The following is a 26,314-nucleotide window of genomic DNA, read 5'->3' as shown; positions in this document are numbered from 1 at the left end:
GGGGGAGGGAGAGGACTGTTAAGAGAAACCCGTGATGGGGCAAGATGTCTGGAGAAGAAGCCTGGGAACGGGAAACAAAACTGGGGTGACGAAGGTGAACAGCAGAAAAGCGTGGAACAAGAAACCAGCTCAGATTTATGTGGGGCAGTAAAGAACATGTGGCTGCGGAAACACAGATGTCCAGTCATCAGAATGTGACATTAGATGGAATGAATTACAATGCTCTTCCAGATCTGAACGGGATCCTAGATTGCCGAGGAAAATTACAAAATAATGGTAGATCTGGCAAAGTATGTACCGTGTTCTCCCTTAACCTCATCCAAGCAGAACCAGCTATTTTCCTTAACACTTCCCTAGCTCAGGTGGCACAAACCTGCCTGGTGATCCAAACAAACACTGCTCACAGACTAAGGAAGTAGACACAGTCCCTTCACCTCTTTTAACAGCATAGGAAGGTATTAACACAAAGCAACATAAAAGCAATATTTAAAAAAAAAATAAATTGTAGTGTTACGCATTCACATGCTGGGATTAACAATCCTGCTGGTAGTTTCACTCTGCTTACTTTCATCTAAATGTAATGAAGACTTACACAACAACTCACTTAAAAAAAAAGTTTATATACAATTCCCTACATTTTTTTTGCAGGAAAAGCTGAGAAGTTTGCAGTGAATTAGACTGAAGAGCAAAGAAAGGTTTCACTGATAAATGCAACTGGAAGTTGCTCCAGAGAACTGATTCTAATCCTGTCTCTACAACAGAAGTGCAAAGAATGGCTCTTGATCCAAGCTTAACAGATATGACCAATAATTACATGTTCCTCAGTTCTTCAGTGTCCAGCATGACAGCCCAGGATCCAGCCTGTAGAAGCTTTAATACTTGTACCTGCAACAGGGCATCAATGTGAGCCTGGGTGATACTGCTGCTGTGAAAAATTCATTAAAAACCTGTGACGTACAATAAGAAAATAGATCTGGCTATTAAAACTTCTGATCTCAAAACAGGGTCACAATAATCAGTAAATGGTGTGGGGGGGGTGACATGCCAGAACAAAATGGCTATTGGATCTCTCAATCTGGAGACTTCACCAAAAAAAATTGGGAAAAAATATCACCGTGTAATTGAGAGATCTAATTGGAGACTGTCTAAAAAATATTGTTCTAGTTGTGAAAAATGTTGAATACTTGACTTTGTGACTCTTGCTCACAGCCTGGGATTTTTCACTTTTTGTTTTGTAAGAAACAAAAAGGGATTTACCACTTCATTAGAGTTTGCACTATAAACACACATTCTCACGATAATAATGTTTGTGTAATTTCTCGTTTATAGCTCAAATGTCCCATCTTCATCTTTTGCTTTGAGAAATGGTTAGTTTCCCTTCCTTCCAAAGGTGATTTTTCTTTTTAATTTTACAGCCTTAGACAGGTTCATTCACCTGTTCTTTGAATTATGGGAAAGTGGAAAAAAAAAAGTAATACTTGCTTGAAATGACAAAGCATAAGCGGGTCTCCCTCACCTCAACCCCAATTCAAAAATGCTGAACTTTATAAGCTGACATTTTCAGGTTGGCTACGTCTGACTCCATACTGGGCATTTTCATTATATGTGAAGAACATGCTCTCTTCCTTACCCCACACCAACAAATAAACGAGGTTAAAGCATTTTTAAGGTAGATTTTGTAAATTCGGCTATGATTGAAATTACAATGGTATTTCCCATGATGAGCCAGCAAGAAGCTACCACCCATAAAGAAAACTCAGGGCTAGACTTTTCTAGAGCAGCTGCAATAAAGCAGAATTCTGTACTTCAGGCTCTCAAAGAGCCTACTAATACATTTGTAGACAAAAACTAAGCTCTGTAGGAGGAAATAGATCTCAAGAGATAATTCAGAACCTCAGAAGACAAGCAAGGCAAAGGGGCATGGGCTGTTAACTTGAGAAGAGTGCTTCTTTTTGTTCTAGGAGCAAATAGAATCCATCAGCGATTTGTCAGTTAACTTTTTAACAAAGAAAATCAGGATCACATAGATCTCTTAGATGATCTGCACAATGGTTCTGCTCTCACACACAGAGAATGCAAGTCCTTAAGCATCAATTCTGCTGGCTTTCGAGAACATGGATGGATCACCCATCTCCATTGTAATACTACTTGTCAGGATGAACTCTCTTCACAAGGACAACTTCATGTGCAGTGTTAGTGGCATGAAAATTCAAGTTCAGAAACATAATACTGGAGTTACAGATACATGCTGCAGCTGGAGAAAGAAAATGCGTGCTGTCACATTGTCATGCCTAGCTTTGAAGTGGGAGAAAAAGTTGTAGGTGTAAAGAGATCTTAGAGCTGGTGAGCAAACCAAACAGTTGGAGTAGAAGGAATTGGTTTCTTTGGATAGACTAAGGGAGACGGGAGTGATATATCAGTGGGAAAAGGTAAAGATTAAGGAATATGAAATATTTCTGAGATCTGAGAAATGATCAAAACCAGAAATGACAGAATAAAGAAAGGCAAAAGCTGACTTTGCAAAGGGAATTACAACCTAACAGAATAGGCAGGGTGGATTCAGTGGAAGCTAACCTCACTGAAAAAGGTCAGAGAGACTGAAAGGCAAGCTCCCATTAGTGAAACAAAGTTAAGAATATGTAATTGAAGCTGCTTAAAAATACTACTGAAAACCTGACAGGAACTCCTCCTACTCCGGAAAAAAGGACTCAAAAGCCTCTCTTCCACACAGAGATCATTCCTACTTGAGCTAAAGGAACAGTCCCTTGGCTAACGGCATCGTAAGCACTCACGGCGTTCGCAGGCCCGCCACGGGAGCAGAACACACCAAGAAACACAATGACTCTTCCTCGCCAAAGAAAGCTTGTGTCAAACATCTGAATTGCACGATAAAGTCAAGTGATCTTCACTTTACAAAGGGAAGAAATAGGTAGTTTATACGATCAGAAAAAAAAACAAACCTCCCTCGTTCTTTCATAGAATAACATTTGTTTCTAGCCCTGAAACACCACTGGGTATCAGCCCTCAAAAATACTGCATCTTTCTTTATTCTTCTCTTCTTTTGATTTATAATTACAGTTTGAAGACGTGTCTGGTTTTCTAGACACCATTTACATTAGTTCACAATTAAATCATCCACAGTATCACCATAATTTGAGACGCAGACTTTTCTCCGTTAAAACTTCACTCCCCATGTAACAGACACCCTTACCGACTGCTTGCTCGCCTGGAAAAAGAGATGGTCATTAAGTACTTCCTCCCATGATCAACAATACCTGGTTACTTCAAATCAAACCTAGAACCTGTTTTATGAGCTAGAGTTCCTTCAGATGTACACTCTGTTGCAATTCCCACTTCAGTTCCACTGCAATTCATTCAAAGAGAATCACCTGGAACATCAGGGATAATCAATGTACCTGCAGTATAGCATGGAAAGTACCACAAACCAACAAACCGGTATGTATCCTCCACCCCCTGGATTCTGTCATCTGTCTTTAACACTGTCATTTATAAAAGGGTCTCGTGCATATTGAATCCACTAAGGTTTGAGTTAGTTTAAAAATATAGTGCCACAGCAGGAATTGATTCTCAAATTAAAGGATTAAGAGACAGTATTTAAAAACAAATTCAAACCAGTTGTAAACAGCAGCAGAGTTCAGTAATAAACTCTCAGTACCTATCCTTGGTGAACAGCAGATACTCCATCCACGTGCCCAAAGGATCCCCCTAGTTTTCTCTGTACTGACCCAAGCCAATCAGCCTTTTGGACCACAGGCACGTCAACCCACGGTGCTGGTGGTCGGCGCTGACAGCGGCGATGAGCTCCACGTCATCTGCCTGCTGACCGTGACCGCCACCTCTGCCCGGCACACGTGGGAACCAAACAGGAGGTAAAATGAAACCCAACTCCAAAGACACACATGTTTCAAAGAAATCCGTGTTTGGAAAGTGACAGTCCACAATGTGCAGTGCCAAGAATAGTCATGAACTGGGGCATTCAAAAGTTGTAAGTTGGCTCGGGCCTATAAATACAGCCCATTTCCAGGGGCTTGTTCCCCAGTCCACAGCGGATGAAATAGCATTAGAAGAATACTAACTCTGTTACAAATATCATATTTAAGAAAGAGTGAATTGTTAAAGCAAACATTTAAGATAAAAACACAGACCAAGCAATATTTATTTTTTTGCACCTTGACACGTGAAGATAAGCAACACTTATACAATACGTCCTTTAAAATTAGCACGTTGCTCTTTTTGACCTTTGAAAATTTCCGCTACCTTCTTTCTCAGACATTTGGCGAGCCTGACCTTCCACAGCAGATTATATGCCCTTAACTCTTCCAGGATCCAACAAAGACAGCCCCTAAGCCCCTCCCATAGATTTCCCACACTTCCCAACAGAAAGTTCCATAACCTGAACTCGCTGAGGTATTTAAACACAAATTTACAAGACAGAAGTAGACCAACAAAAGATTTTGACCTAGCAAAGAATTCATTTGAGAACAATAGCTTTTTTTTTTTATTTATTTCTGCTTTTACAGTGAAACCATAACTAGAAAACATGCGAGTAGCAGTATACAAATAACTCTCTATTTTGGGGTCCTGAGAAGTTTCAGCAATTGCTTGTAGCATAATGAATGTTTGTAATTCATTAGATTCTGCTTAAAAATGCAAAGCACGCCACGACATCAATGATGTTCTCTTTATCTTAACAAAAAGACTATTACACTTAATGTTCTTGTGACAGAGCTAGCATGTTTCAAAATATGTATTTCTTCTCTGCAGTGTAATGTTTACAACGGTATGTTCATGTTTGAATTTAAATTAACTGTATTAATGTCATATTTCAGGCAAGACCATGCTCTGCTAATTATCCCCAAAAGCTTCAAGATCTTTACAGTATATTCACTGCATTTATATCTTCTCCACAAACTTACTGATCTTGTTTATATAATTTTGCAAATGACAAGATGTGTAGGATAACTATCTAAATGAACTAAAAATTGTGTCATGGACAGATCCTTCATAGATTTGCAATTTGTAGCTGTCAATCTTCCTACAGCTGCTAGATAACAAAACAACAGTTCTTTTCTTCATGCAGACGAGCAAATTCAATAAACATTGGTAAGGGTTCTTTTCCAAAAGAAATCTCTGGCTCCCCACTGTCTATTAAACCTTTCCTTATACACATCTTAACTCCTTTTTTTTTTCCTTAGGGAAGGGAAAAAAACTATCATAGCAATCCTGTGTATTTTAGCAACATACTTAACCAAATTTGAGTTATGTGAAAAATAGGCTTGCTGATTACTAAATATTTTGGCAAATAGAAAAGATATGGGGGGGGGGGAAGAGCTGTACAGACTTACAACTCACATCATATCGTAATTGGAGAACACACAATGGGAGTAGCTAAAATGATCATTAAAGACATCCAATGCATTTTTATTTCACCTTCTCAATCAAGAACTGCCTGAAACGGGCCAAGTTATATTAACATTTGAAAGAGAACATAAACGAACAATAAAAAGGTCGATATTGCGTGAATCCTATAAATTCATAGTTGTGAATTGAGTAAGAGCACTGCCTATATATATTTTTTTTTCTTTTTCTTAAGATGAGGGCATGAACTGTAGTTACAAATGCTGTTAAGAATTGGATTAGGGACCGACATCCACTATGATAGGAAAGAAGAGGAATTCAATCAATAGCAAATCATTATGGAAAGGGCAATAAAAATGGAAAATGAAAACAAATTGCTACTACAGCAGAAAGGGATTAAATGGCTATATTGATGATAGATAATGCAAACATTTTATTCCTGAAAAAACCCTTATATTCCGTTTTACAAATCACTTCAAGATTTCTTTTTCCTTTAAAGACATTACATATCCCTTTCCATGAACACAACACTAGTTCCGTATCATGGATTTTCCCTTTGAAATCAAACTGCATTAGGCAGAGGTGTTCAGCTCCCGGGAGGGGGGTGTGTGTGTGTGTGTGCAGAAAACTCTAAGCCTCAGCAGACTAATGCACTTAGCAAATCCATCAAGGACCATCAAACAAAAAGCATTCGAAGCAGTCAGGTATTTTGGGTCCACCGAGATTAACACCCCGCATCACTTGATGCGCACAAGCAGTTTAGGGTCACCAGCTGTACCAGCGCTTACAGGAGATATTGTGAATCGTTGCTACCTTGCACAGCCTAAAGAAATACCCCTTTGTGGGTGCGGCGAACAAAGTGATGAGGACACGGACTTGCAAGAGGAAAGGGTGCTGGCAGGTGCCTGCGCTCAGGGAGCCGCTGTCAGAGTATACGTTTGCCTCATCTATCTCGCCGATTTACCCTGCTCTAGATGCACATGCCTTGTGATGGCAAAGGGGATTCATGAATGCTGCGGAGAGAGAGACCTTTAACAGCACGCCCGCTTATGCTCTAAGACAACCGAGAAGGGGAGAACATAATTTAGAATAAATAAATAAATATCTCCTCAGTCCACCGCGTAGAAAGGGCTGAGCCTCCAGCTGAGAGAATAATTGGAAAGTACAAACATCTGAGAAGAATTAACAGCAACAGCAGCCCCGGCGGTGCCGAGCTCCAAAATGCCCGAAGTGCCCGGCGGAGAGACACGTACCGCGGGCGCGGGCCGGCCCCGCAGCGGCCCCGCGGCTGGCGGAGACACCCGCGGAGACGCCGGCAGCCGCCCCACCTCATCCCCGGCCCAGCTCGGCCCCACCTCACCCCCAGCGCCACCGCCCCCCCCCCGCTCCCCAGCCTCGGGGCGCCGCAAACAATGGGCGTGAGGCGAGACCCGCCCCGCGCAGCTCCGCGCAGCTCCGCGCAGCGCCCGGCATCCCGGCTCCGCGCCGGGCAACGGCTCCGCGGGGAGGGGGGGGGGGGGCTGCAGCCAGTCCCGCGGCGCGGGGAGCGGGACGGACGGACAGAGGGACTTACTGGGGCTGCGGCAGGCGGAGCGCGGCTGCGGGCGCGGCTGTCGGCGCGGCAAACTCCGCGGCGCGGGTGCCCGGCTGGCGGCCCGCCCCGTGCGGCCGCACTTCACACCCCGCCCCGCCGCCCCGCCCCGCACCTGCGCCCGCCCCCGCCCCGCGCGCGCCCCATTGTCCGCCGGGCGGCCCCGCCCGCCCCCGCGCACCTGCCCGCGCCCCCCCGCGCCCCGCGTGTCCCCCCCCCCCCCCCCCCCCCAGCTCGGGGCGTTCCGGCCGGTTTGCGGTCGCGTCCCCCGTGCCCCCCCCGCCGCCCCTCTCTCGCCGCCTTTGTCCCCCGCGGCCCCCCCGGCTGTACCAGCCCCGCTGCTCCCGCCGCCGTTCGCCCGAGGCGGGGGGGGGGGGGGCAGCGCCGCCCCGGGGCTCCCCGCCGGGCCCTCGGCCGCCTCCCGGCCGCCAGCCCCGGCCCCAGCCGGCGCCGCGCCCGCTCCTCCGCGATCGCTGCCGGAGGCGCTCGGCGATTTTCCTCCGAGGAGCGACTGGGGTTTACTTCGCCTGCTTTGCACCCCGCAGAACTTTCCCGTTCGGTGCGGGCACGGGTCGCCCCCCCGGCTCCCCGGGAACGGCGGGTGCCGTCCCGGGCAGGATCGGCCGCTCGGAACGTGCCGCTGGTCCCCTCCGACACCTGCGGCGGAGCCGGGGCGGACCCGCCGCTCGCTCCCGCCGGGGCCGGGCCCCTCAGCCAGTCCCAGGCTCTGACTTCGGGGTGAAACAGAAACCTTGTGGTTTGGTTTTATGTCGCTGCAGATTTTGCAACGATGGTTTTTCAGAATACTCCCTCTCTCAGCCAACATCAGAGATAGTTGGCTTTAAATGTGAAACTTAAATTTAAGCTCGTGTTTTTGCAGGTTCTGTTTGACTGCTATTAAAACCTCATACTTTGGAAGTTGCAACATAATGTCTAGTCTGGATGTCTTGGTTTCACTATCATTTTCACTGACAAAAACAAACAAACAAGCCACTAAAGTGATGATTTGACTAGTTCCAACTTGAGTTTGGAATCTAGATATTCCCTTTGGAAATAAATGGAAACTAAAGCATATAGAAAGTATTTTGCAGTTTGTCTTTGAGCATACTCTATTAAAGAAATCATCACACCCTTCTTCAGGTACAGGTTCCTCTAGAAATAAGGAAGGGGATTGCCAGAGAGGAAAGTGATACATGTGCAAGGACAAGGGTGCTAATATATACTTTTTTTTTTTTTTTTTCTTTGCTGGAAGTTCTCTGGTGACAATCGTGTTTCTCAGATTCTGCAACAGCAGCTTGGCTCCAAGCCACAAGCAGGGGGGCTGACTTTGATATCTCTTCCAAAATCTTCTCTCCTTCCTTTTCCAACAACGGCCCGTGCAGGTCCAGCGCTGCAGCCGTTGCCCTTCGCCGTCCTGCTGAGCTCTGCCCGCCGGCCCAGAGCCCACCGGAGGGACAACAGCCTTTCCCACGGCCCTTCTCACTCCCTCCTGTAAAAGCACATGTGCTGGGTCAGTCTGTCCCCGTGTTGTTACTTCGGTGCGGGATTTCCCTCAGTATTGTTGCTGCTTTAATTTTTTCTTGGTGGTGTTTTGTAAGCTTCCAAACGAGCCGAAGCACTAAGGCTCCCTGTTCTGTCTTTGGTTCAGAGAACGGGCTCGCTGTTGGCCATATTCTGTGAGTCGCCTTTGACTTCTTCGTGACTGCTGTCACGAACCAGACCCAGCTGGACGGCCGGTGCTCGATGCGGTGGCGGGTGCTGAGGCTGGATGGAGCCCTGCTCGCCTGCCCGCAGCTGGCACCTCTCCCTCCTGGCCGCTGCCTTCTGCAGTCCTCCTTCTCCACCGAGCTGTGCTGGGTTTCCATCTCCAGGTTTGGGTAGCAGGCTGCTGTGAGGAGAGGGTGAGGCTGCCCCGTGCCGGACACAGCCCCATTCCCCAAGGGTCCCACCACAGGACACAGCTGAGAAGCTCAGGGTGGAGGAGGCAGAGGAGTTGGGGGTGAGGCACGGCTGGAAGTATTTTTTTGCTTTGCTTCTTACCATCCAAGTCTATTTTTAATTGGGAAGAAATTAAATTAATTTTCCCTGAAGGAAGTCTGTTTTGCCCATGACAGTAATTGCTAAGTGATCTCCCTGTCTTTACCTCGACCCACGAGATTTTCCATCCTATCTCCTCCCCCATCCTGTTGAGGAGGGGAGTGAGCGAGCGGCTGGGTGGGCAGCAGGGAGACAGACGAGGTCAACCCACCACGGGGGCTGCCGTCATCGGAGGAAAGAGAATCCTGTTGGAGCACATCAGTCCAGCGTGTTACGAACTTCTGTGTGCCGTGATGGTCCAGCACTGCCAGAGAGGGGCCCTTTTCTGTCCGTCCTGCCGTTACCACCCGCCTCTTGGGTGCCTTTCCCACTGACTCTGCAGAAGGTGTTGAGGGTACTGAGAATATATCTTTAGCTGAAATTTCCATTTGGCAAGGAATCATTCACATTTTGCTGCAGTGTAACACTGTCTGAACAGGGCATTTCAGTAGACTGTAGCACCTTCAGTTTTCTGATTACAATTCTTGTCTGAATGTACTGGAGCCAGGTCAGCTTGTGTATTCGTATCCTATAGTCCCCTTTGCAGAATTACACTGTGACTGTATGGGGCAGAAATCTCTTTTTACTGTCAATCACTACACTCTTTGCACTTCTCTTACTGTCCCATAAATGATCTGAATTGAACATTCATTGCTGGAAAATAGAATGCTCCCCCCTCTCTTGCTGCTTCCTGAGAGTATCTCTGTTTCAAGTTGTGAGAATGTGTCTGACTTATCAGTGATTAAATTGCCTGGATTTCATACTTATTTCCCTTTAAACAAAATTGTAGATAAATGCTGGGTTAATTATTTTTTTCCATGCCCTAAATCCAACAAAGATTCATTTAGGTTCCCTCAAATAGTTACAGATTTGGATTATCTTTGCTGAGTATTTTTTTGGGGGTATTTTCAGGATAAGATTCACAAATGGACCAGGGTAATTTTCATCAATCTTTCCTCTTCTAGTATCTTAAAGGCTAGGTAAATTTTGAAGCATGTAGGAGTTCCACGTCTAGTTCTGTTCTCTGCCTGACTGAATTTGAATTCTCATTGTTGATCTACTAAGTTGTACGTAATTTGAGGGTGTAAGAAGAGGGAAGAGAAGATTATTTTCCTGCCAATACTACTTCAATATGTACAAATAACATTAACTGGAGCAGGAATTAGATCAGAGTCTTCTCTCAGGTGAGAACCACGAGACTAGAGTCCCGCTCATACTTGTCAATCAGCAGTTATTTCCACATGGAATTCAGCAGGGCTTCAGCAAGAGAAGCTGGAGGTACCTCCCTTAGGGTTTGGACAGGCAACAAAATCGACTGTCCAAAGCAGGGAAACTTACTATCAGCTTTTCTCCACTCAGCCTTGTGTTCTCTCTTTTCTTAGAAGTCACTGTAACTTGATGTCATGGCACTGCATAACTTTTTCCTTTTCCTTTCCATTTCCTAAAATAAAAGTATTATCTGCTCTGATCTTAACAGCTGGAAAGTGCCTCATTCAGTTTATAGTAAGTTCAGTGTAAACTAGAATGTTTCCTGGAAGCATCCATAGTTACTCGTTTTTGGAAGTACTTACCATAAGGTGAAGAAAACTTTGTCAGGTGACGGAAGAGCTTCTGTAACACAAACCAGTCACTCCTGAAAGTTAGTAAAGCAGGCAAGAGCCCCTCAGAGGCTGTTCATGAGCAATGTTATTCTTCACTACTAAGTGTTTCTGAGGCAATGCCAATCTCTAGTCTACCAAAAAACCTTTGTTACCGCTGTCGGGAGGCAGATCCATGCTGTGCTCGTTTCAGATGTAACACCACCTTTTCTTTGAGGATATGCCTGTTCCTTCTTCAACTGTTTTACTAGGGCTGCTGGAAGAGTGGATGATCCCCGTCCTCCTGGGATGCTGTTGTCCTCCCTCTTTCAGGTTTGGAGTATTTTTGATGGCACTTTGCTCTTTTTCGTGCTACACTGTTGCTCAGCAAGGTATTTCTGCTTGTCAGCTGTTACAGACTCCAAGAGATAATGTTGCTTGTTTCACAGATTTCTTATTAACAGCTTGTTTTGCTTACAGGACTCAGAGTACATCTACTGCATATCACCAGCTCTCAGCTACATTTCTCTAGTGTAATATTTGTAATATTATCAATATTTCTGGGGCTTATATTGCAGCTGGTCCCGTGATTCAGCAGCAATTGAATTGGTTTGTGGTCTAATAGCTCAATTGCAAATATAGCAGACTTTCTTTCCTGCAGAGCATTTAAATTAAGAATTTGTGAAGCAGTTTTGGTCACATGGCAGATATCCTCTTGCTCCCTGGCATTCTCAATATTCTTAAGCACTGTAGGTTCTGCTGATTTTCCCCTTTTTTTTTTTTTTTTTTTTTTAAGATAGTTATTGCAGCAGAATATGAAGTCCTTGGTTTTACCCACGACTCTTCATCTCCTCTAAGCATTTTTTTTTCCTTCTCTCTACTGCAGATACACTAGTTTAGGCTTTGTGTCCCTGTCCCTGTCCTGCTACCTGAACTTCTTTGCATGCACGGTTTATCTTTTCTGCACTGTGTGTTGTTTTTGATGTTTTTTTCCTACAAAATTTGTCTGACCTTGTTTTTGCATTGCGTTAGAACCTATGTATTTGTCTTAATAGTAATCCAAGCCAGTCAAAACGTCTTTTACTTTAACCAGGAAACAGGTGTCCCACAGATGATCTAATCTCTATGTAGAAAATCTTAGTATCTCCATACTTTTAAGTGGGAATGGCAGAATTCTTAGGCCTGTAATCTAAATATCCATTCTCTCCTTACTTTGTGGGCATCAGGAAATAAATAGTCACAGTCTCTTGAACTTTCTAGCTACACTGGCCATTTCAGTGTCTCAAATATCAATCCTTGTTTTGACAGAACAATATTTACATTTAAAGTATTCCAACTTAAAATAGGCAACATCTCAGTAAATATCTGCTCTGGTATAATGGAAAAGTAATTTGATTCTTTTTTTACAGAGTAATGCTTGGAAATTTCAGCTTCCATTTAAAAAAGCTGAACTGTGTAGTTCTTAAAATTGCAACACTAACCCAAATATATAAAGTAAGCAGAAGACAGAATATCTGTAAAAAAAGGAACATAACAAAGTTTTGCAAAGAAAATGGAAAGGTTTGATTCTTCCCTAATGTACATTTTATTTACCTTTAAGTACCATAATGTACCCTTAAGCAAAGTTGTCACAAAATATTATTGTGATTATACTAAACTCAGAATCCTAGAGAATCAGACTCAATGGATGCACGTGAAATCACTTCAGACTGCAGAATACAACTGGACATTAATAGAAGAATTGTTTCCAAGCAGATAATGACACACAATGGCTTGTTATTCTTGTGATAATACTTCAGATTAAAAAAGGGTATGAAAGTGGAAGCCAAAACTTATATCATATTCAGGGCATAAAATACCAGTAAAAGGACAACTAACTATTCTGTCTTGTTTTAAAAGACAGTGTCACTCAATAATCCAAACAATAAATGCTGATATATGACCAGTTTTACAGTAAAACGTGCCTAGACATGAAGTTAGTTTAGAAGATTCTTGCGAAAATTCTACAGGATAGTGCAGACTGCAGAGATACAAGGAAATTCTCAAAATTCTCTATTCTCAAGCCTTCTAAAGAAGAACACTCCATTACAGTAGACAAATCAGCTACCCTAGTGGACCAGACACCGAGAAAAAGCATCTCTCAAAGAGAAATTTAAAAAATAATTTGATAGCTGTGAAAACCGAGATATTTAAAAGGTAAATGAGCCTAGAAACATGTTTTGTTCTACAGTTGTTATTGAAATTAGCACAGACATGAAATGATTCACGTAATCTACATAAACCCATCAAACATTAATATATTCTGATGAAAACCGTGAAAGAAGTGGCTGCCATGATCTCAGAACAAAGATATCCACCATGTTAGATGCAATACCTATACTTGGACAAGTTAGGCAAGAGCAGCCCTGAATTAGACCTGGGATGCATTATAACCAGAGGCCAACAGTTCTACTCCAAGCATACAGAGATCAGAGAATACAGGGGCAGATTTATTTTAGGTTTACATTATTAAAATTTAGCCTTTTCGGTGTCTGCATGAGGACTGCTTTACATGTACAAAGCAAAAGGATAAATACACAGAGAAAAGAGTAGTTACCCACAATCCCAGTAGAGATTCCAGGCCTTGTACACAGTTTTGGCAGAAGCAAAAAACTGGGGTAGATTTCTGAAGATAAAAGTTACCTATTTCAATCTTCTTGCCTAGAGGAATAGAGGAGCCAGCACAGAACTTTAAGAAAGTCTGATAAACAACCAGAAACAACCCGTCATTAAAACAATATCTCTTTTAGATATGAAAGTAATATCTACAAATATAGGAGTACATCAGTATCAGCATCACAGACAGTAGTGCATCACAGAGATACCTTAGCTAGTTTTTATCAGACTTCTTGGCAGGAAAAATTAGATTGTTTAGGACTCTGTTTTGCCATCGCTCTAGTATGTGCAGTGTGAGCTGGCTTGTTTACAGCCTGTTTGGCTATCTCCAAGGCACACTTTGGCCTGAAAGATCTGTATGTTTGCTGTCTTCTAAAGATCTGGTCTCCTCTTATGTATTTTGGCCAGCTTTCTGCATCCCAGGATGAGTACCTTTGCATCTGCCTGTCTTAAAGCACTTTTTAAAGGCAGCTCTACAGGCTATTTACATTATTTTTATATGGACATCATGTCTTCATTGTTACCGTTCTTCCAGTCTTCGACTCATCCATGAGTTTTAGTGGCAGGTATTTTATGAATATATCTACACCTTTATGGGAATGATTCAGGCTTCCCCCGTAACCCTACCAAAACTCACGGACAGTATCCTCATTTGATGATGAATTTTAACTCACACACTCTGTAAATTTTTTTTGTTCCTGATCGCATCTTCCACCAATGAAACATTTTCCCCTTTTGAAACATAATTGCTGGGATTGTCCTACTTGTGCACATTAAAAATCTCAAGCAAAAATTAGAAATGCCTGATTTTGGGCAAACTGGTTTTCTACTAGAAAAGTGTCAGGAAATTTAATGATCTCTTGTGGCTGTTTCCATGCTATTTCCAGTGGTTTTCTCCCAAACTGATTCCCCCATACAACCCTTATTTCCCTTATTCAGTTATGTACTAAGGATATGCTCATCTCTTCTTTAGCTGGATTTGATGATCTGTACGTGTTGCCAAAGGTGTGCCTTTGGACTTTCCTAGCCAACACATTCATCTGTAATATTCCCAGGTTCTTCTCTTCTGAGTTGTCTACATATTTAAATATCCATTCATGCTATCCTCTTTGATTTTTTTCTACCAACTTTATGTCTCTTAGATCACAATCAGATTTCTGTTCCAGTCACAGAAATTATTTGATACGTTTCAGTTGTGCCCCCTTTACTGTGAATTTGTTTCAGAGTCTACATAGACAAACAGCACAATCTGTTGTACTAACCTGACATTTTAAAACAATCACAGTCAAAATAACAATGACTATTTGTTTTAGTTATTATTATTATGAATGGTTCACAAAAGTGCAGATCCTGTAGAGTAAGACAGAAAATAGGGAGAGATTATGATGTATAGCGTATTATATACAAGGTGGTAAAAATACCCTGTACAGTATGAATCTGAGCTCTATTTTCTGTATAGCTTTTGCATTCATGAAACACTTCCTGCTGGCAGAAATAGCAATATTTTTTTCACAATCTTTCAAAATCTGTCACAGTTCAACTGCTGTAAACGCAACAGATACTTTTAAAAAGTGCATCACAAGGTTGTCCACTTTTAAAAATGGGGTGATTCAATTGCTGGATGCATTTTTACCATAGAATACTGTTACCAAAGAATACTGTTCAGTAAGAAAGAGTAAAGATAGGAAATTAAGTCTACAGAAGAAAAAAGTCAGACAGATTCAAAAGGATCCAAAAGGAGTGATATTCTTCATGCAAGAGACTGCAATGAGTATTATGTTACTTTTCCATCTATTGCATCAGAGAAATGATGTGTACCATAGCAACCAGCACGTTTCATAAAGCTTATATGTTAAATCATTAAACTAAAGATCACTTACTTTCTCTGAATTGGTGAGGAACGTTCTTCCTGTTCTTGTAAGCAATAGTTAATAAAATATTAATAAACAACTCATAAATGGTTAAATGTGCGGAATGCTTGAACTTTTACATAGTTTCCTCTGTGTTTTCTAATACACATGCAAAGATTTCTTTAAATATACTACTCTTAGAACACATGATTTTATGTGGCTTTTGCAAACAATACACAAACCCAAATGCAATTATGTCAAGAATTTGATTGCATAGCATAGTTTATATTCCCACTTCCTCACCTTTAACCCTTCTAAGTGGACAATGGGGTTTTCTTTCTTGTTATATAAATTATTGTTTGTGGAAACACTTCTTTGAAATTTTAGACAATTACATTCGATTATCTGTAATGTTACATTTTCAAATTATGAAGGAGTACTGTGGCTTGCTCTTTTTTCATGCCATTATTCTTTAATAAGATCCAAAGTGATCAGTAACAGAGTTCAAATTATTTGCAGATTTTCAAAATACAGGATGAAGTTTCATTTAAACACTGCTTTTCCTGCCCTACAAACACAAATGAATTGTCTTTGTTGAAATAATCAGAGTTAAATTAAAAATCTCAGCGCACCCTCTAGGGAATTCAGCTCTTTCCAAACCTTACTTCAGGTAAAAGCTTGAGTGAATATATACATATATTCTGTATGACAGGGACTGGAATTCATGGTTTGATGCAGTCTGGAATTTCCTTTGTTACGCCTGTCTCCAGCTAAAGATGTACTCATCCAAGGACCACCTGCAGGAGGGCCCCATTCAACACGATTCACCAGTGCAAATAAAAAAATGGAAGCAATACCTGATTATTACCAGACTTATGCTGTACAATCTGGAGTAAATGAGTAAACAGAAGGTCCTAGATCAGCTTTAATGACCGATTTTTCAGGAGAGTATGTAACCACTCATCCCTGTGAGTGCTATATACGTACGGACCGCTGGAACTGCCAGCCCAGCATGGATCTGATCGATGCTAGATTGGACATTGTCACTGGGAGATCAACAGACTCCAAGTGGTTAGATAGTGCAGGAGCCCCACGAAAAACAGTTTTATTGCTAGGAATATCTTTGGAAAGTGATTTTGGAGAAATGTAACATTTCTCATTGAAAAAGGTTAAGGCACGGGAAATTTAATAGTATTTTCTGAAGTGATGGATCACACAGATGGCATATGATATTATTATATGTACAGAAGTACATTATATTTATGTATATATTTACTACATCAGCAAACAAGTTGTGATCAAAGAGTAAGCTCAGATTTCTTCACTATAATATTTGATAAAGAATAACTGATGTCAAACTAATAAGAAGATCTCGCAATCTGTTCAAGCAGTTTGCAAACAGAGAGAAGGACTAAATTTGATTAATATATTTTTTACTGTAAATTCCTTCCCAAGCTACTCATAGGATTAATAGCGGCTTACAAAGTCTTTAGTACTGGTACGCAGAAATAGCATAGATATTAAACTTCTCAGCTCCAGCTAAACTTTGCACGTGCTCAGTGAGTAACACGATAAACCGTAGAATTGCTGCGTTGGAATGTATTGTACTAAGTAAACTGTGTTTCTGTGGGGTTAATATTTATGCAAACAAACAGTGGTATTTATTTGAGCGCAAAAAGTAATTTCACATTAAAATGACATGTAACGTGAATTGATATTCAGTTGTTATAATGAGTTTCCATTGATAAGGGTAACAGCAGCAGACCACAACCTGAGTTTGGACAACTAATTGTGCGGTCAGTCTAGCCTCCAAAAAGGCTGAGACCTGCAAATCGAGGATTGATATTGAGAGTCTCCTGTTCTTCCCCAGGAGAGCTGTAGCTATATTTGAGATCTTGCGGTCTTGTCCTCAGTTAGTTTGCCTGAGAAATTATCCTTGGATTACCTTGGACCATTGATTCCACTAATGTATGGGCAGTAGATATCATCCACTGCCAGATTTAAGATCTAGTTTACCAGTTACAATTAAGTACGGGTCTTGCAAATGGTAATACAACGTCTGTTAATGAGCAGCTAATATTTCTGTTGAGCAGCAAATGTAGATCACTCTCCTCAAAGGCAGACTGCTTATAACATTGCCTTTTCTGCTAAGTCTTTCAAAGCAGATGCATTCAAATTTAAGATCGGTTTTAAAAATGCTGGATAAAGCATAGTACCCTTAAAAAAAATGTATTTGTCCTTCACAGATTTTTAGAATCTAGTATCGGCTGTATTAATTTGCAAAAAGATTTTAAAACTGCCTACTGTAGGCTCTGCTTTTGTGTACCGTGGCAGAATGAATTATGAATGATTGCATCATTTACATTCTAAGTTTAGTTTTCAAGTATGGTTGATTTTTCTTAAATGAGAATCCTGTAGCTATTTAGTAATTAGGACTGATAGTTCTATGAAGTTCATAATTGGTCCCCAAACAGGTGTTTCCTTTCTTTTTGAAAAAAAATAGGCATATTTTCTCTCTGCTGTATGTGAGCTCATGGAAATTTCCTGAACATAAAAGTATACAGTATTCATAACAATTTTGTATTATAAAATCAGAATTATACTTCACTTTAAATGCCTACTCTGCTAATGCCTTCAATTAGAACTTCACTCAGGCATCATTTGCAACAGTGCTGTGCACCCTGGACCATGAGCAATGTTAACAACTGCAATTGCTCAGTACACATGGTCTGGTGATATTTTGTGGGAGTCTCTATACTGAGTGTAGTTATTCTAAATAATAATTATGGATGTTAGATATGTAATGTTGCTTTTCAGTATAGATTGTGTCTACTGCGTATAGATAGATGGTTTTGGACGTATTGAAAAGAGACCTGTTCTTGCCTATAAAAATCAAGTATCATTTACATTGACTGAGTGTCAGGAATCACACAATACTTGAAGGGGTCACCCCCTTGAAGTTTCTGTGAATTGTCTTAGCTGTACTATCATAAGTTTGTGTCTCCACTTTGAAAATGGCAGCAGCTGGCAGTCATTTATCATATTTGATTGTTCTCCAGTGATTTGCACTCAGACAACTTACCTTATCATCAGTGCAGGCAATTTTTATGTAAAGCACCAGTATTGACTACAAGAGATCTGATGGCAGTTTTAAAACCTTTCTGCATTAATAGCCTTCTCACTGCATTTGAGCATCCTGTCTCTTAGATGCTGTGATGAATGTGACACTGCTATTATATGTCCTAAGTACCCACTTTTAATGGTGACAACATCTATTCTTCAAAATGGTAATTGCCTAATGCTATCTATCTTTGCAATTTATGACCACCTTGGGAAAAATACTCCTTTAAAATTATACAACTATTTAGTTAGAAATATGTAATTAACCAGTTACCTTGTTGGAATTACTTTAGGGTAGAATCGTGGGATGTTTAGGTTGGAAAATACCTTTAAGATCATCAAGTCCAACCATTAACCTAGCACTGCCAAGTCCACCACTAAACCATGTCCCTAAGTGCCAGGTCTAAATACCTCAGGGATGGTGACCCCAGCACTTCCCTGGACAGCCTGTTCCAATTCCTTGACAATCCTTTTGGTGAAGAGATTTTTCCCAACATCCAATCTAAAGCTCCCCTGGCACAACGTGAGGTCATTTCCTCTTGTCCTATTGCTTGTTACTTGGGAAGAGAGACTGACACCCACCTTGCTACAACCTTCCAGGTAGTTGTAGAGACCGATAAGGTCTCCCCTGAGACTCCTTTTCTCCAGCCTAAACAAACCCAGTTCCCTCAGCCGCTCCTCGTAAGACTTGTGCTCTAGACCCCTCACCAGCCTTGTTGCCCTTTGGACACGCTCCAGCACCTCAGTGCGTCTCTTGTAGTGAAGGGCCCAAAACTGAACCCAGTATCCAAGGTGCAGCCTCACCAGTGCCCAGTACAGGGCGGGCAATCACTTCCCTAGTCCTGCTGGCCACACTATTTCTGATACAAGCCAGGATGCCATTGGTCTTCTTGGCCACCTGGGCATGCTGCCAGCACATATTCAGCCGGCTGTTGACCAACGCCCCCAGGTCCTTTTCTGCTGGGCAGCTTTCCAGCCACTCTCCCCAAGCCTGTAGTGTCACATGGGGTTGTTGTGACCCAAGTGCAGGACCCAGCACTGAGCCTTGTTGAATCTCATACGGGTGGTCTCAGCTGTCCAGATCCCTCCGGAGAGCCTTCCTACCCTCAAGCAGATCAACACTCCCGCCCAGCGTGGTGTCGGCAAACGTACTGAGGGTGCACTCAATTTCCTTGTCCAGATCATTGATAAAGATATTAATCAGAACTGGCCAGAACTGGATAGTGACATATCATAATATTAAAGGCTTTACTTGCATTCAGATAGCACCCATTTCATCATTTTCGTGGCAATTCAGAAAATGACTGCCAAAGTCATGATCTGTGCAGATTTTCTTGTCAGGAAATGGAGTGACTCAGTGAGCAAGACTGTGATTTGTTCCAGAGTGAAGCCAGACTGATCTACCAAGCATCTCTGGCATTAAAGTACTCTCACATGTGTGCCTGCTTCCCTGTCTATCCTTCAGATAGACCGTTTAGACCATAAGGGCTCTGGGACATATACTGTCTTGGTAGTTGTCACAGTACAGCCCTGTTTCTTGGTTTGAGTTGTTAGAGTATTAGCAACATCAGTTCACGGCAAGGAAAGTTGAGATGTGAAATCTCCTAGAGGGAGAGAGAGTAAGGGGGGCTTGAAAACCCAGAGAATTAACTACTAGAGTTAAAACAGCTAAAAACCTTTTTATGCCCAAGAAGGAGGAGAATTTGATGAAAACAAAACTCACTTGACAAGAACCAAACTCATCTTAACTGCTCTTTCTAAAACTGTTTTTTGAAGAGGTATAAAACTCAGACCTAGTTGGCACAATACTGTACCACCTCAGAATTTAAATAAACGAGAATTTAGCATAATTGTCAGATTATGTTTCATTATTGACAGTCTCTTTAATTGGAGAATGATAGTTTCAGAAAAAATTGTAGGAGGCACTTACTTTCTATGAAAAAAGTCAGCTTTCTGTTCTAAAACTGACAGTTCCATTTCCACTTGTTTTATCTGAAAAAAAAATGAGTGCTTTAGATAAAAAATAGATTGCCAATGAAAAACCAAATTTTGCTACAGATAACTGTGGTTTGTTGAAGCCAATTTAACAGGCATGTATGCTCTCCTCTACAATCCATCACAGTGCCCATAAAGGCTCCTATAAATGGTTAAACTCCATCTCTCTGTGCTCGGCCTTGACTGTCACACTGATTTCTCCTGTATTTTTTTTATTTGTCTGTGACTGATTATGAACTAAATTGTCTGCTCTCAAGTTCATAGGCTACTGTTTGGTCCTTCAAGGTGCTAAGCACTTCCAGTTCCATTTGAAGTCTCAAGAACCTACAACAGAGACCACTGCCCAGAGGATGCTCACTTCCCTACACTATCAGCCCCAGGCAAATGATGACAGAGCCAGTCCTCTCTGCTCCCAACCACACACAGTTTCCTTGGACATGAAAAATTGCACCTGTTCAAGGCTTTCCTCAAGGCTGCACTATCTGGCTGGCACCCCTCAGACCCATATTCCTAGGATGCCACTGACTAAAGAGAATAATGAAATACCACATTTTATACGTTTACAATTAATTTTGCCCTTAAAAATTCCATGGATAAATGCTCTTAGTGAGGTGTAAAAATTGATTCAATATCCAACATAAACACACCCCCCCCCCCCCCAAACAAAACACAACAAACAACTCTGTTCTGCTGTGCCTTGTTACTCTTTCTGCTATTGAAATGTGTGGCAACAAGTCTTTTGTCACTGAAATTAAAAATGAGGGAAGTCAATGACAGTTATTTATCATGTAACCATGCAGGACATTAAGAATTATATGTTCACCTGAATTTAGAAATGTACACAGATTTATTGAAAACCTCCTCTAGGCAGATTCATGACCATGTATTTTATTATCATAAATGACAAGGTGCTGGGAAATAGAACGTGCCTAATGAAGTACTGACTGATGGATCTAAGGGATTTGAGAAAAGACAGAAAGCCTGAAATATTTGAATTGAATTATAATTAAGCCCCAACTTCTTTTGGGGCTAAATTGTTCACCGGTGCCATTCTGTTCAGTGTCCCAGTGGTGCCAAAATAGGAATGCTATTGACTTAACACTTCCTTGATCAAAGAATAAAAGCAGTAAGAATGGTGTTTGTGGCACAAATGTCTTATAGCTCTCAGTATGACAAATAATTTATCGAGACAGTACAGAAAGAGTTTGTAACATTTTGGTGGAGCAGAAGGAAGCAAATTAATTTATTCATGTTTTGTGTATTGTTGGAAGATAAAGAGTTAAAGAAAAAAGAGCGAAAACTCCAGATTTCAAAAGTTATCAACAAGCCAAAGTTATCAACAAAGCCAAAGTCCTAACAGAATTAAATCTGGCCAGCTACATCAAGGGCAACAAGAAAAGCTTCTGTAGGCACGTTGGTGATAGAAGGAAGACTAGGGCATTGTCAAACTGCAAATTCCCTGGAAGAAACACACGTATAAAGACTGGAAGCAATGCTGCCAACCCATCTGCAAGAGCAACTCAGTGGTACCAAACATTCAAGTTGTAAGTTTTGAAAAGCAAACGTTCTGGAAGGCTTGATCTGAGAGGACATACACAGGGATACAATGGAGTTGTCACTCTGAAAATGAGCGTCAATACTATGCAGGATTCTTGGGTTTAGTATCGCAGTGTGACACTGCACCCTTCCCCCCTTTCCAAATCATGAAAACACTACTATTAAACACATGCAAAGTCTTAATGGATTACTGCAAATTTTGACTAAGATTTCAGCATGTGGTCCTATGAGGATTTATTATGTAAATGAGTGGATATGAGCAAAATTAATTAGATGTTTCATGTATTTTATAAGAAAGAAGAAAACTGCTTTTCCATTTTCAGAAGAAAACAGGTGGTAACCAGTTTACAACACAAGTCTGTCCATATGTAATAGCAAGAAAAGAACCTATATCATCCCAGACAGTCGTTCTCTATTTCCTTATACTATTTGTAAAGGAAAAGCAATGTGACAGGCAAGGCTGCAAGCAGAGGAATTGCCCACAAGATGTTTTACAAATTGCAGTAGAAAAAGCTTTTGAAAAGGAAGCAAAATACAGGAGAGCAGAAACAATTCGATATGCAGCACACTAAATTCAGAAGTGCCAGCAGGCGATGTACAGTTCCTTAGAGTTTTGAAAAACACGTTTGTCAGGTTTATTTATTTATTTACTTCACAGAGTAAATTCTTCCAAAGGAGAATTGCTTAGCACAGCTTTTAAAAGCAGCTGAGCCTTGGACTGATACCTTTATGTACATCTCATGAAGAAACTGAAAATACACTGGATTACAGAGATGAAGGGCACTCAAATTCAAAGGAAGTGCTCTCTGTTTTGATTACAGTCTCTATATTCTGTCTGCAACCTCAGACCAGGTGTCCAAACCTGTAGTAGGTATATATCCTCCATCCTGCTGAAGGCAACAGTCTTCCCTACACACCACCCTCTTGCCACAGCTTCCCCAAGGGCCTGCCCTGCAAGCCGTATCAGAGCAGAGCTCTCCAAGTGGAGGGCAATGTCTCTCCTCCAACATGCAGGATCTAAGCACAGTCCTCTTATTTCACCAACTCTCAAAACAGTGAAAGGGGAAGGTCATATTTTGTACCTTTTAGCTAGATTTCTGATCTCAAATCCATGAGGAAGTATGCATTTCACACTACATGTAGCAGTAAACTGGGATACACCAAACCCATGGCCCTTAGCTGCTCGTCTCCTCTATATTATTAAAGCACTCTGAGGTTTCTGACAAGTTCTCTTCTCTGTAGAAAATAATTATATAAATGATGCAGCTGTTACTAGATAGCTTTGAGTAGCTGCAAGCGCCAGAAAATTCAGAGTTTTAGTAGAAGATTCTGTTCACTTGAATTAATCAAGAAATTGGCTATTTTAAGCTAAGGATGTGGTCACTTTTAATGACTGTATTCTTTGGCTTAATAACTCCTTTCCAATGTGAGTGAATGGGTCCGAAACTCATCTTCTCTACTTGTGCCATTTGCTGCTGGTTCCAAGGGCCCTACAGAGTGGTGACTGCCTTGTTAATGCATCCTGCTTGCTAATGGGTTTTCCAAGGGCTTTTCTTGCACAGCACCTTTCTGTGACACTGGTCAGTTTGCATTTGGCAGCTCTGGGTGAGTGTCTGTGTCCTGGCAGCTGAAGTACGCACTCCACATTTACCGAGTGTGCTCTTCATTCTGATGGAGATAAGCTGCTGGCTGGTGATTTTGATTTCTTATCTCTCTGTGTTGGTTAAAAGTGTATTTATCGGGAATCAAAATCTTTTATAGAGATTTACTTTTTAGGGTGTCTGATTTTACACTCTGCTGTGGTAGCTCCAGCTCTCACAGCCATATGTTAACACCGAGACTGCACTGGAGTTTAAAACTCTCACTCTTGTTGTAGTGCTATATGGCTTTCATTTTTTCATATTTTGCTACATTTCTATTTTCTGCTACAAACATCTTTCCTATTTTTAATATAATTTCTCCTTAATTCTCTGTTAGCTAGTATGAGTGCTATGGTATGTTGCCTTCCAATGTGACTATTTTCCCTGGCATCTGAGCTTGAAGGTTTTTGTTTTGGCGTCGGTGATTTTAATTTGCTGGACTGGCTTTGTGTGTCATCCTTCACAAACTGACCTAACGGTTGATAACGGAATAGTGTCTATGACTTTCCTTCCACAGAGAAAAGAATAGACATCAGTCAGTCTCTTATAAGTTTAGGCCCACAGTTTCTAGAGTTGAAGTACTCCTGCTTTGGGCAATAGAAAAAAGCTCTGGGCTTTTTTTAAATGAACATCTCATGCATAGCAGAACTAGCTCTCCCTCTCCCATTTAGGGCTTGGAGAGAAGCACTCAGGATGGAGTCTGAACACACACGACACAGACCTCATAAAACTGACATATCTCTATTATGGATATGCAGTTAGCTGGACATGCTTCCTTTCTGAATTTTGAGATTGCATTCATTCCCAGCTGTCAGACCTTTTGACTCTTTTGGGAAGAAATGTCAAAACTGCTGAGAAACTGTCAAACCCTGCGTACAACTACGCACTCTATTCACCTGAATTCAAGCACTTGTGGCATTCTCTCATTTGGGAGATGTGTATACTGGTCAGAAAATCCATTTAAACAACAAACCACTATATACATTAGCAGTGGAAATAAAGCATATAATCACAGGTTCCTGAGACTGTCAAGCATTATATGTGCTTGCCTAGTGTCCTTACACCTCTCCAGCTTGATGGCAACATAGGCAAGGTTAATTTCTTCGTGCATATTCAAACAAGCCTCGTGTTTTAGTTTGGTTCCTTGATAACCATTTTTCTGCAATAAGTTAATCTCTTTCCTTCAGCCACAGTCAAGTCTTTTGTTAGTTTCTGTCATGGACTTTTTCCATTACAGGACAAAGCAAGTTTTGGAGGTTCACAGCCACAGCAAAAATAGCAAAATTAATAGTTTTGGTATCACCCTTTAACTCAAGTCTTTGCAAAGAGATGGCTATCACAAGCTATTCTTTTCTCTCCTGTGGGTATTGCAGGCATTTCACTACTCAGTTAACTGTACTCTGTATACAGTCCGTAATAAGGTCAACATGCCCAGCTTGATAAACACTCACAGGGTGACTCCAAATCTATTGAATTCCTTTTACAATCCACAACATGTCCTTCCTCAGTTCCATGTTTGGACAAGTCTGTGAATAGATAGAGGCAAAAGGCAAAGCTTTTTACTTTCCTTTGCTAAGAAAGTCCCAGCACTGCCTTGATCTTAACACCAAAGGATGCAGAGTGGGCCTGGATCATGCATCTGGCAGAGAAAGGCTCCTTGCGTGCTGTCCTGCTCACGCATAGCTAATTCACTTGGGGCACTCACTGTATGTCTTACATGTTCCTATGGCTTCAGTTTCAATTATTATTTCAATATAGGACTCACCAGAATTGTACTTTTTTAAAAAGTGCCAGTGAGAAAACAGACAAATATAATAAAACAGAAGGAGAGAAAAGAACAAGCTTGAACACTTGACTCATAACTAATAGGATTCTTCACCCGTTGTACCGAGAGTAATTATATTTGAAATGCCCAGGGAATTGAAGGGGTTTTTTTCACCTGACATGACACATGATGTGGTAGGTGCTACAATGCCTTTTCTATAAGCTACAAATATCTGAGATCTCCCACAGATATTCTACAAATCATTCCTCAGTCTACTTAACCTTCATTAGTGCTGTCATGACCCTTCCAGAAAGAAGAGATAGAAGAATATTCTATAATCTTCATTTTATGAATGAATTTAATTGTGGAATTTTTTATCACATAAGAATACCTTCTTGTGAAGAGCACTGTTATGTAGTTCTGGTTCTAAAAAAGAATATGTGCTGTATTTTTAATTTTAGTGATTCTCTGTGAATCAGTGCACTAGACTTTTAATACTGGAAAATTAGTTTAAAAACCTGTGAAAGGTAGCAACTTTAGCATCTGCTTGTGAATATATAGAATACATTTTTTTATAACTATAGAATAGTTATTAATAACTATAGAATACCTTTTTTAATAACTTTTAATAGGAATGTTTAGGATTTTATAGTGTGATTAGCATAGCAGATACTGATCTAACTTACTCAAAACACAAATCCAGAATTCTTCTATGATTGCCATAAATTACCTCAGATGTATACAGATGTAAATCAGAACAGAATGAGTTTATCGTGGCTGGCATAACAGGATAGTACCAATGCCATGTCTCTCAAGCTTGCTTCATTTGAACAATATAAGTGTCCCAAGTTTGTTCTTACTTCTCTTTTCCTTCTGTGTTTCATTAATTTTAAGAGTTTGTTCAGCTCTTCTCTACAAATCTTTGTAGATCTTTGGTATCTGTCAGCTCCTGACTGTAGAGTATCCCTTGGGCATTTAAATAGAACAAATGAGATACCAATTTCTAGTAGGTAGAAGTCACTATAACATTCTGTCTAGCTACATGTGTACACATACAGAAAGCTCTTCCGTATTCCAGATGTTCAAGCATAAGGGAAAAATGATTTGGT

General features: G+C 41.1%; 1 protein-coding gene across 2 annotated transcripts in view; it reads right to left on the bottom strand.

The window, feature by feature from the left end:
* The window catches only part of SEMA6D (semaphorin 6D), a 269,723-nt gene that overhangs the window by 219,287 nt on the left and 24,122 nt on the right, over nucleotides 1-26,314 (bottom strand). Inside the window, exon 1 of one of the 2 annotated variants that reach the window (XM_074917639.1) lies at nucleotides 6,953-7,025. The exons of the other annotated variant lie outside the window; for it this stretch is intronic. The gene's annotated coding sequence lies outside the window, so the exon portion shown is untranslated. Of the gene's footprint in view, nucleotides 1-6,952; nucleotides 7,026-26,314 lie in introns of those variants that run through there. 2 annotated transcript variants of the gene reach the window in all.

Source organism: Athene noctua, chromosome 13, assembly GCF_965140245.1.
Source record: "Athene noctua chromosome 13, bAthNoc1.hap1.1, whole genome shotgun sequence".
Lineage (NCBI taxonomy): Eukaryota > Metazoa > Chordata > Aves > Strigiformes > Strigidae > Athene > Athene noctua.
The sequence above is the reverse complement of the archived record's forward strand: the minus strand, read 5'-3'. Positions and strand labels throughout refer to the sequence as shown.